This window comes from Melanotaenia boesemani, chromosome 21, assembly GCF_017639745.1.
Source record: "Melanotaenia boesemani isolate fMelBoe1 chromosome 21, fMelBoe1.pri, whole genome shotgun sequence".
NCBI classification, from domain to species: domain Eukaryota; kingdom Metazoa; phylum Chordata; class Actinopteri; order Atheriniformes; family Melanotaeniidae; genus Melanotaenia; species Melanotaenia boesemani.
The window spans coordinates 23,392,340-23,400,928 of NC_055702.1; the positions used below are offsets into that span (position 1 = coordinate 23,392,340).

Below are 8,589 nucleotides of genomic sequence, written 5' to 3' on the forward strand. Positions count from 1 at the left end.
ACACGTTGGAGCTCCCTGTTCCTGGCTGTGGAGAGAGTTGTAAGCATTCAGAAAGAGCAAGGAGAGACAGCAATTCGGAATGTCTGCACAGCACTGAAGATAAAGATGTAAGTTGACTTATGACATGTTTTAAACACAATTATGCATACAACCCATGGTTAATTCCACTGTTAATTCATTTAAACTGGTTTAGTCTGAGTTTAGTTTTAGTTTAATTCTGGTTTAGTACTGGTTTATTCTAGATTTAGTTTTGCATTCAATAAACTAGTTTGTGGAGAGCAAACTATTTCTGAGGTGGTCCTCTGTGTGAACAGTTTGAAAACCACTAAACTAATTTAATTTCTGATCTGTGTGGGTTTTTTCTTTTAGGTTTAATCCTGCTGAATTTGGATTTTTGGCTGAGTACACTGCTGTCCTGAAACCTGTTGCCATGGCCCTCAACATCCTTCAAGGGGAAACGTCTGTGCACATGGGATTTTTGCTGCCAACACTTTACCAGTTGCAGGAGAAGCTAATAAGGCTGGAGTTATCCTGCAAAGTCTGAAGATCTCTAGTAGATGCCCTGCTCAATGGGATTCAGAAACGTTTTGGAGGCGCCATGGAGGACCCTGAGCTGATTCCAGCAGCAATACTCTTACCTCTTATACTCTTAAGATTTCGAACATTGTGGACAACAAAGGAGTGCATCTTAAAAGCTGGTATCTATCTATATTTTTTGTTAATTTAAATTTGAGCTTGTAAACTCTGACTTGTCAGCTTTTGAAGTCCATGGTTAAGAATTGTATGCTGACCTATTTATTTTAAACAATTTCCGCAGGACTTGACTTCATTAGAAATCACCTAGACACAGACTCCGATGATGGCAGCACAAACAGCAGTCCCTCTGATGAAGATGACTTCTTTGCATCCATGAAATCAGGAAAACCACAAGCAGGAGAGCTGGAGAGGTACCTTTCATGTCCATCCTCTGAAGGTATGGATCTACTGCACACCTTTCCTCACATCAAGAAGCTCTCACTGAAACTCAACACTGGTCTTCCTGCATCTGCAGCCTGCGAGAGACTTTTCAGTCATGCAGGACTTATGTTTACTGCTAAACGATCACAGCTTCACAGCAAGAATCTTGAGAGCCAGCTACTGTTGAAGCTTAACCGTCAGTTCACTGAGTGATTCTAAGGGACAGAACAAGCACCACACATGCACAGACTCAAAAGTGGCATGTACAACAAAAACACTCCTCCTAGCAAACACACAGTGTCTTCTGTCATGTCCTCTTCTTCATATCAGACATTTGCCATAACAGTGTTGTTTTAATGTTATTTTCTGGTTGCCAAGCATGCTGAGCCATTTGGAGGGCAAAAGTTAATCAGAAGTTTGTTTTGTGACTTGGAATAGTTTGCAGGGTTCTCACATACAGTACATACAATATGTTGTATGTTTTTTGTTGCTGTTAAAAAGCTTTTGTTTGAAGGCTTGTACAAGTTATTTATAAAGATGTCATTTATTTTGTTTTTTACTGATTGTTTAGTTTATTTTTGAAAATACAAGAATTTGCACATTTTATTTATTTTATTGTCTGATTTTATAAATACAAAGAAATAAATCCGATTTTACATTTAAACAGTTACTCAGTACTTGAGTAGTTTTTTCAATAAGTAATTTTTTACTCTTACTTGAGTAATTTTTTTAGGTCTACTTTTTACTTTTACTTGAGTAAAAATATTTTGAAGTAACTGTACTCTTACTTGAGTAAAATGTTTGGCTACTCTACCCACCTCTGCTAATAAGGAGCCAAAACACCACGAAAACCACAAGAAGAAGGAAGCAGAGATTTCCAGGCTAGGGAATGCTGGTAATAAAAATCCTGGAAGGGAGAAGCAGGCCACACACAAAGGTCAAAAAGCAGATTGAGGAGGGCTAGATTGGCACAGGAGATAACTCTGACGATCTGGCAGTGAGAAGTGATAAGACCGCTGCTTAAATAGCAAAGCACATACAGAGTATTAGGAATCAGTGCTTGAGGAAAGATGCCTTCAGAGGCAGCTGGGAAAAAAACAACCTCAGCCCAAGGCCATGACACCATGTACTTTTTGGCCAATTGTTTCAACAAAAGTTTCATTATTCAAAGTGGATCTATAAACATAATAACGTAAGTGTTATATTAGAATTCTCACATTAACTATTGTAAGGTCAGATTAAATGGATCTTTAAATGGTATTTCAATAAAGGATCAATATATCAATCCTGGTACAAAAAACCAGTCATATTATATAAATCAAGTATATCAATGAAGATGTAAAGTTTTATATGTAGAACATTTATTTATTTGTCGGAGACATCATGTCAAGGAGAGCCCAGGGAAGACCAAGGACTTGCTGGAGGGACTACATTTCCCAGCTGGCCTTGGAACACCTTGGAGGAACCGGAAGAAGTGGCCAAGGAGAAGGGAAGTCTGGGACCTGACTCTGGTAAACGGCAAGACAATGAATGGATGGGTCATGTGAAAATGCTCCCATTTTGCAGATGTCTCTTGCTTTTTTAATGGCTGCCCTTTGAGGGCTTGGGGCCCTTCACTCTGGTCGATGGCTGCCAATCTTGGCCCGCCGGGGCCTGTGCACCGTGACTGCGGGGGGGACTCTGGCTGGGGCCTTCATCTGCCGCTCTTGGGTTGGGTCTGGGGTAGACTTTGTGGTGGAGTGGCTTGGGTTCGTGCACCAGGATTGCTGCTGATGGCCCGGGTCTCTGGGCCGCCCTAGTCTGCCTCTAGCCTCCATAGAGGTGTGGTCACATTTGCACGATCACACTCATTTCTGAGTGTCAGTCATTTCTGGACTGAGTTGTCCAGGGTTTATACACTAAGAGCTACTTTTGTTTGTTATTTTTTTTTTTTGTTTGTTTGTTTTTTTAAGTGTGTCTCTTTGGTATTTTGGTTGTTGTTGTGATACATCTTGTTGTTTTCTTGGTTATTTTGTTTAGGAGCTCCTAATGATTTTTAACTTAGCTTACTTGTAAAAGCTGTAAGAAATTGTCTGTTGTGTTTTTGTTCTGGTGTAGTTGGGCTAGGTTGGACTGAAGGGTCGTTGCATCTGTCTACTGTATCTTTGTTTCCGCTTCCTTTTTTCCACTTTCCTTTTTACTTCTCTCCATTACTGTCCTTCAGTATCCTGTCCCCTCTGGTCAGGTTCAGCAAGATTATGTAAATTCCACAAAACCAAATAAATAAGATAAAACAATATATTTAAACAAATAAAGAAATAAAAAATTTGATTATCAAGAGGAGCCTTATACCCATAAAGGTCCTCCTGGCAGAGCAAATTTGTTTGGCGCAACACAGTAGCCAGGCCATTATTCTGTTTGCTACAATGCTGGACAGGACAAGTAAAAAAAAAAAAAAAAGAAACAGGGCAGTCATGTGATTTCTCGTGTGGCCGGAAAGTGCAAAACAATATTATGTAGAGTGAAATACTTTCACGTTATTGCATTGTTCATTTGCATCTTGGAAACCATGTTTGTATTTACAAAACAAAAGTACAATGCCAAAACACTTTCACCAACAACAAAGAAACTTTACATGGACGTTAATACTTTTACAATCTTCAGGACAGTTTTACATCTTCCAAAACACTTTTACATGTTTACGGAAAGATGTAAGATGTAAAACAGTCCCAAAGATTGCAAAAGTGTTTAGCCTCAATGTGAAGTTGCTTTGCTGTTGGTAAAAGTGTTTCAGCAATATATTCAAAACTTTGTAAAAGTGTTTTGCAGTTGCACATGCAAGTTTCCGTCAAGGATAGTAAAAGTGTTTCACATTTTGTACAGCTGTTTTTTCTGAAATGTAAAGTTGTTTAGTCTTTGGTAAAAGTGTTAAGGCACTGTACTTTTGTTTTGTAAATGTTAACATGGTTTTTATAATGTAAATGTGCATCACAACTATGTAAAAGTGTTTCACTCTATGTAATATTGTTTTGCACTTCCCGGCCACTGTAATCAGGTCTCATTTGTCTTATAAAACAATATGGGCTTCAAAGCAGGCTTCTAGGTTTTTGTCTCAGACATGACATCACTGCCTTTGGGATAGGGCTGCAACAATTAGTCGATAATAAAAAATAATCAATGATTTTAACTGTCAACTATTGTCAGGAAAAAAATAAAAAAACAAAAACAAAACAAGCAAAAAAAGAAAACACACAGAGTGAGACATCATTTTCTTTTCTATCTCTGCTGGGAGCTGCACATGTGCAATAAGGTCTGCCAAGGGAAACATATGGTGACAGACCAGGGAACAAAACTGCGGCAGAGGATGTCAAAAATCTGGGCGAACTTCACATTAAACTTAAAAAATAAAATAAGTGCATGTCAGATTTGTAAAGCTACGATGGATCATTAGGGCCACACTGAGGAAAAAAAAATGAAGAATTATTTATTTTATTCTCCCTGCCTCACTTAGAGAAAAAAGTCAAAATGAAGTTTCGAGGACTTGAGGATGAGTCATACATGAATTACAGTCAGGTAGTTTGTAACTTTTAACAGATGCAGTGGACCACTGAATGTTCTGCACAAAAGGGACTTTTCTTTTTTAAATGAAAACTCAAGCTTCTATACTGCTTTTCTGCTGCTAATTTGCCCATTCTTTTGGTTGTTTTTTAATGGATGTTTGGTTGGATTTTACTTTTTCTCTTATCAGTATTAGGTTAATATCAGCAGCAAAGTTCAATAACAGATGTATTTTTGAATGAAGTGTCCATCCCGTCTTTTTAACAACCACATGCAAGATTTAACAAATGCAAGTAAAATAAGAGCCATTTAATAATAATGAGATATAAAATCTGATTAGTCGACTAATCGTTTCAATAGTCAATGACTAATCGACTATCAGAATAGTCATTAGTTGCAGCCCGACTTTGTGATGTAGTGGAACGGGAGATTCTCATCATGGATGCAGCTGACAAATCTGCAGCAACTGTGTACTGCTGTCATGTCAATATGGAGGAAAACCTCTGAGGAAGGTTTCCACCACCTTGTTGAATCCATGACACTAAGAATTAAGGCAGTTCTGCAGAAAAAAAGGCTTCCCTAAGAAAGTGGCCAGTCTTATCTTAAACTAAGCCAAAAGAGATTTAGCCAATCTACAAAGTAAAAAAATATAATAATAAATAAAATGTAAGATGTCTTTTTGGGTGGAAACAGCAATTTTTAACTGGATAAACCTTTTAGATGTGAGCGCCAGACAACTAGGAGTCATTAGACTTTCCCAGGAACTGTCACAGTGCATGCAATGGTGGACCCGCATGCAAATTCACAGAAACAAAGGTAAACCATGAAAGTAACTTCAGCATCTACTAAAACAAGAAAAATAGAATGCACTACAGGAGCGAGCAATTCAGTTAAGTTCATTCAAAACAGAATCCAGCTGTGCACAGAAACAATGTGGCAGGCAACAAGAGCAGAAACAAAACAGGGAAGTGATACAAATTATACTTTGGTCTGGGTGAATACTCGATTCTGATTGACTGTAGGGTGTCTGTTTAAAAAGTGTTATAGGACACTTATAAAAAAGGTTCCAGTTAAATAGCCTTATTGTTGTAAATTATTGCGCTGGCTAAACACTAGTTGGTAACCGTGGCAACAGAAACTTAGAACATACGTTAACATAACATTAAGCAATCATCTCACCTCCCGCCACTGATTAGGTCTAATACAACAGCAGCCAACCGAGCTGCAGGTTCTGTGTCAGAGCCAGTTACCTTGGCAACATGGCACAACAAGAGATATTAAATAGTCCACTCAGCCACTTCTTGTGGAAAAACTTAAGATTTTCACGGTAAAAAAAAACCAACTAACATATTAATAATTGATTTAATATTTATTTCTTTCGTAAGTGACGATGGTATATGGACAACACAGAGGCATGAACCGCAAAGTCCATTCATGTCTGATAATGGACCCCTCGAAGGGCATTATCCCTTACCTAAACGACAGGACAAAGAAAACTAAGAAGTGAATACATCAAAGAAGCCAATGACTAACAGGTGTGGAGCAATCAGTAATTAAAATCAGGTTGTAAAACAAGCATGAGATAAACAAGATCTGTCCTTACAAACCAAAAAAAAAAGAAAATACATCACGATCACGAAGAAAACCAGATAATTGACAAGAATACAGAATATAGAAGTCCACATGACAAGATTAATACTAAAACAAAGACATAAGAAATGTCCAGTGTCGCAATTATCCTGTGCCCCCATATTCCAGAGCTGAAAATTACCTGGAGAGCCCAGAGGCAAAAGTGTCATGTCTGGGACGTGATCATTTTTATAAAAGATGAAACACAACTATTAATGAAGGTTCCCAGAATTGGTATTAAGACATACCTAAAGACAGACCTTTCAGAGGCAGAAAGATGAAAAGAGAGGGACTGCTGATGGAGTGGATGGGATGGGTGCTCACTGGATCACTAATGGACAACAGGCAGCAGCAGGGGAGAGGAAGGCCGCTGCCATTATGAGCTATTAGATGAGCTGAATGGACATTTTCAGAATGGAAACAGATCAAAGTGAAACATGTAGCTCAGGGGTAGCCAACGTTGGTCCTCGAGGGCCCCAATCCAGCAGGTTTTCCAGATTTCCGTGCTCCAACACACCTGACTTAAACTAACGAGTCATTGTGGAGATCCTTATAGGCTGTTGGATCCATTTAATTTGAGTCAGGTGTGCTGGAGCAGGGAAATCTGGAAAACTGGAAACTGGAAATCTGGAAAACCTGGGAAACCAGCTTTTTGAGGGCACACTGGATCCGTTGTCGCCCTGCAGCATCCCAAGGCTGATAGAGCACATTTCACAACCTTGTTTGATGCCCCAGCCTGGGGCATCACATGTCAACTGCATTTTGCTTTACAGTACCATATCACATCCTAGCAACAGGATAGTTTGAATGTGCACCATGGCTGTTTTCATCAAAGAAATGCACAAGGACAAGAAAGGAAAAAAAAAGAAAGAAAGTGACAGCGCGAGAGATAAAGGAAGAGTCAACATCATACTAATTTCATTGACTGGTGAGAACTCAGAGACGTAAGATGTAAGATGGAGGCTGAATAAGCCTTTATTAGGGGGTGCTGAAGTGTGAAAAATTTCTAAAATTCTGTTGTATTGCTTTAAGAACGGTTTCAGTTTAGAAATATGAATGAAATGTCTGGAAATCTGATTTCTGGATAAACATAAACATCTGTAGTCCACAGATATTTTGTAGACTCCAAAACCAACAACAAGAACCTTTAACTAAGATGTTTTTCACTCCCTTACACATCTACATGGAACAGAGCTGAAGATGTGATTCCAGATTTTTTATGTGCACTAACCTGACAGGAACCAGGTAAGTGGAGCTTGCTCAAGAGACTTAATCAACAAGTCTAATATAGGAGAAGAGTAAAAAAACAACACAGGAATTGTTTATATCTGGTTTCTAGTAGGGTGCTGTGGAGCCAAGATAGTACAAATGTAAAAGTGCAAAGTTAGAGGGAGCAAAAATGTCATTTTTACTAAAGAAATTTAGCTTCAGCCAAGTTTTGACATCAGCCAGAGAACTTATTAGGGAATTAAACAAAGCAAGTGCCAGGTTTAAGCAATGAGTCTAGCTGAGAAGCATCAGGGGAAACAGAATCAGGACTATTATGAACCCATGGGTTACACCACAGGTCACAAGCGCTGGCTGAGAGAGGTTTTCTCTAATAAACCTAAAAGAAGCCATCCAGTAGATAAGACTTAAACTAATTTAGAGCAGTAATAGAGATAGCAGAAATCTGATTGTCCCCCACATCTAATGGAAAGTGAGATCAAGTAAAAGACTTCAGAACAAATAGCATCAGCAGTGAGTATAACCACATTAATAACCCTTAAAAGTACAGATTTAGTGCTGTGATTTTAAACCTGGATGAAAAGCCTAAAAGAAGCCATTTTTAACTTAGAAAAGACTGCTGTTGTAGGCAGACATTTACACAGGGTAACTTTGTGAATGGGTTTCTAATTTGAAATATCTGCAGGGTCCAAGTCAGTCATCTTTATAATACTGCTAGGTCTCTAAGAGCCCCTGTAACCAGAGACTTTACTACACACCTACATCTAACTATTAACATTAATAAGCCAAAATCCTCTCTGTGGAGTCTGGAAAGAACAACGCCTGAGTTACTTTGTGACATTAAGTTGATGTAAAATTTAAATCAAAGTAGAGACGAGCTCAGACTGATCCAGCAGAAATCAGACAGTTAGCTATATCATGCTCAGGTCTGCTTATCCAGAGGACGAACACCCCGACAAACAGGGGTAATCTTACTAAAACACTCAGACATATTTTTTTCCCTCAGACCTACAGACATTACCTTGTCACTGAGCTGAAGCTGTTCCACTCCAAATATTGAAGATTATGATGGATTGACTCTCTCTAAGCTACTCTATCATTAACCTTTTATCGGCTCATCGGCTATTGATAAATGTTCCACACACTTGGATGTTTTCTTTCTTCATTTCTTTTCCAGACATACACACTCACATAAAAATAGCTTTAAAAAAGATAAATGTGTCCGAGATTGGACAGGAA

The 8,589-nt window shown here is 38.6% G+C and overlaps 1 long non-coding RNA gene across 1 annotated transcript; it reads left to right on the top strand.

Annotated features, from left to right (window-relative positions):
• Window positions 1-668: 668 nt before the first annotated feature.
• Window positions 669-1,204, top strand: LOC121632574. The gene is made up of 2 exons (XR_006008923.1): window positions 669-698; window positions 818-1,204. It is a non-coding gene; the product is annotated as an uncharacterized LOC121632574 (long non-coding RNA).
• The last annotated feature ends 7,385 nt before the right edge of the window (window positions 1,205-8,589 follow it).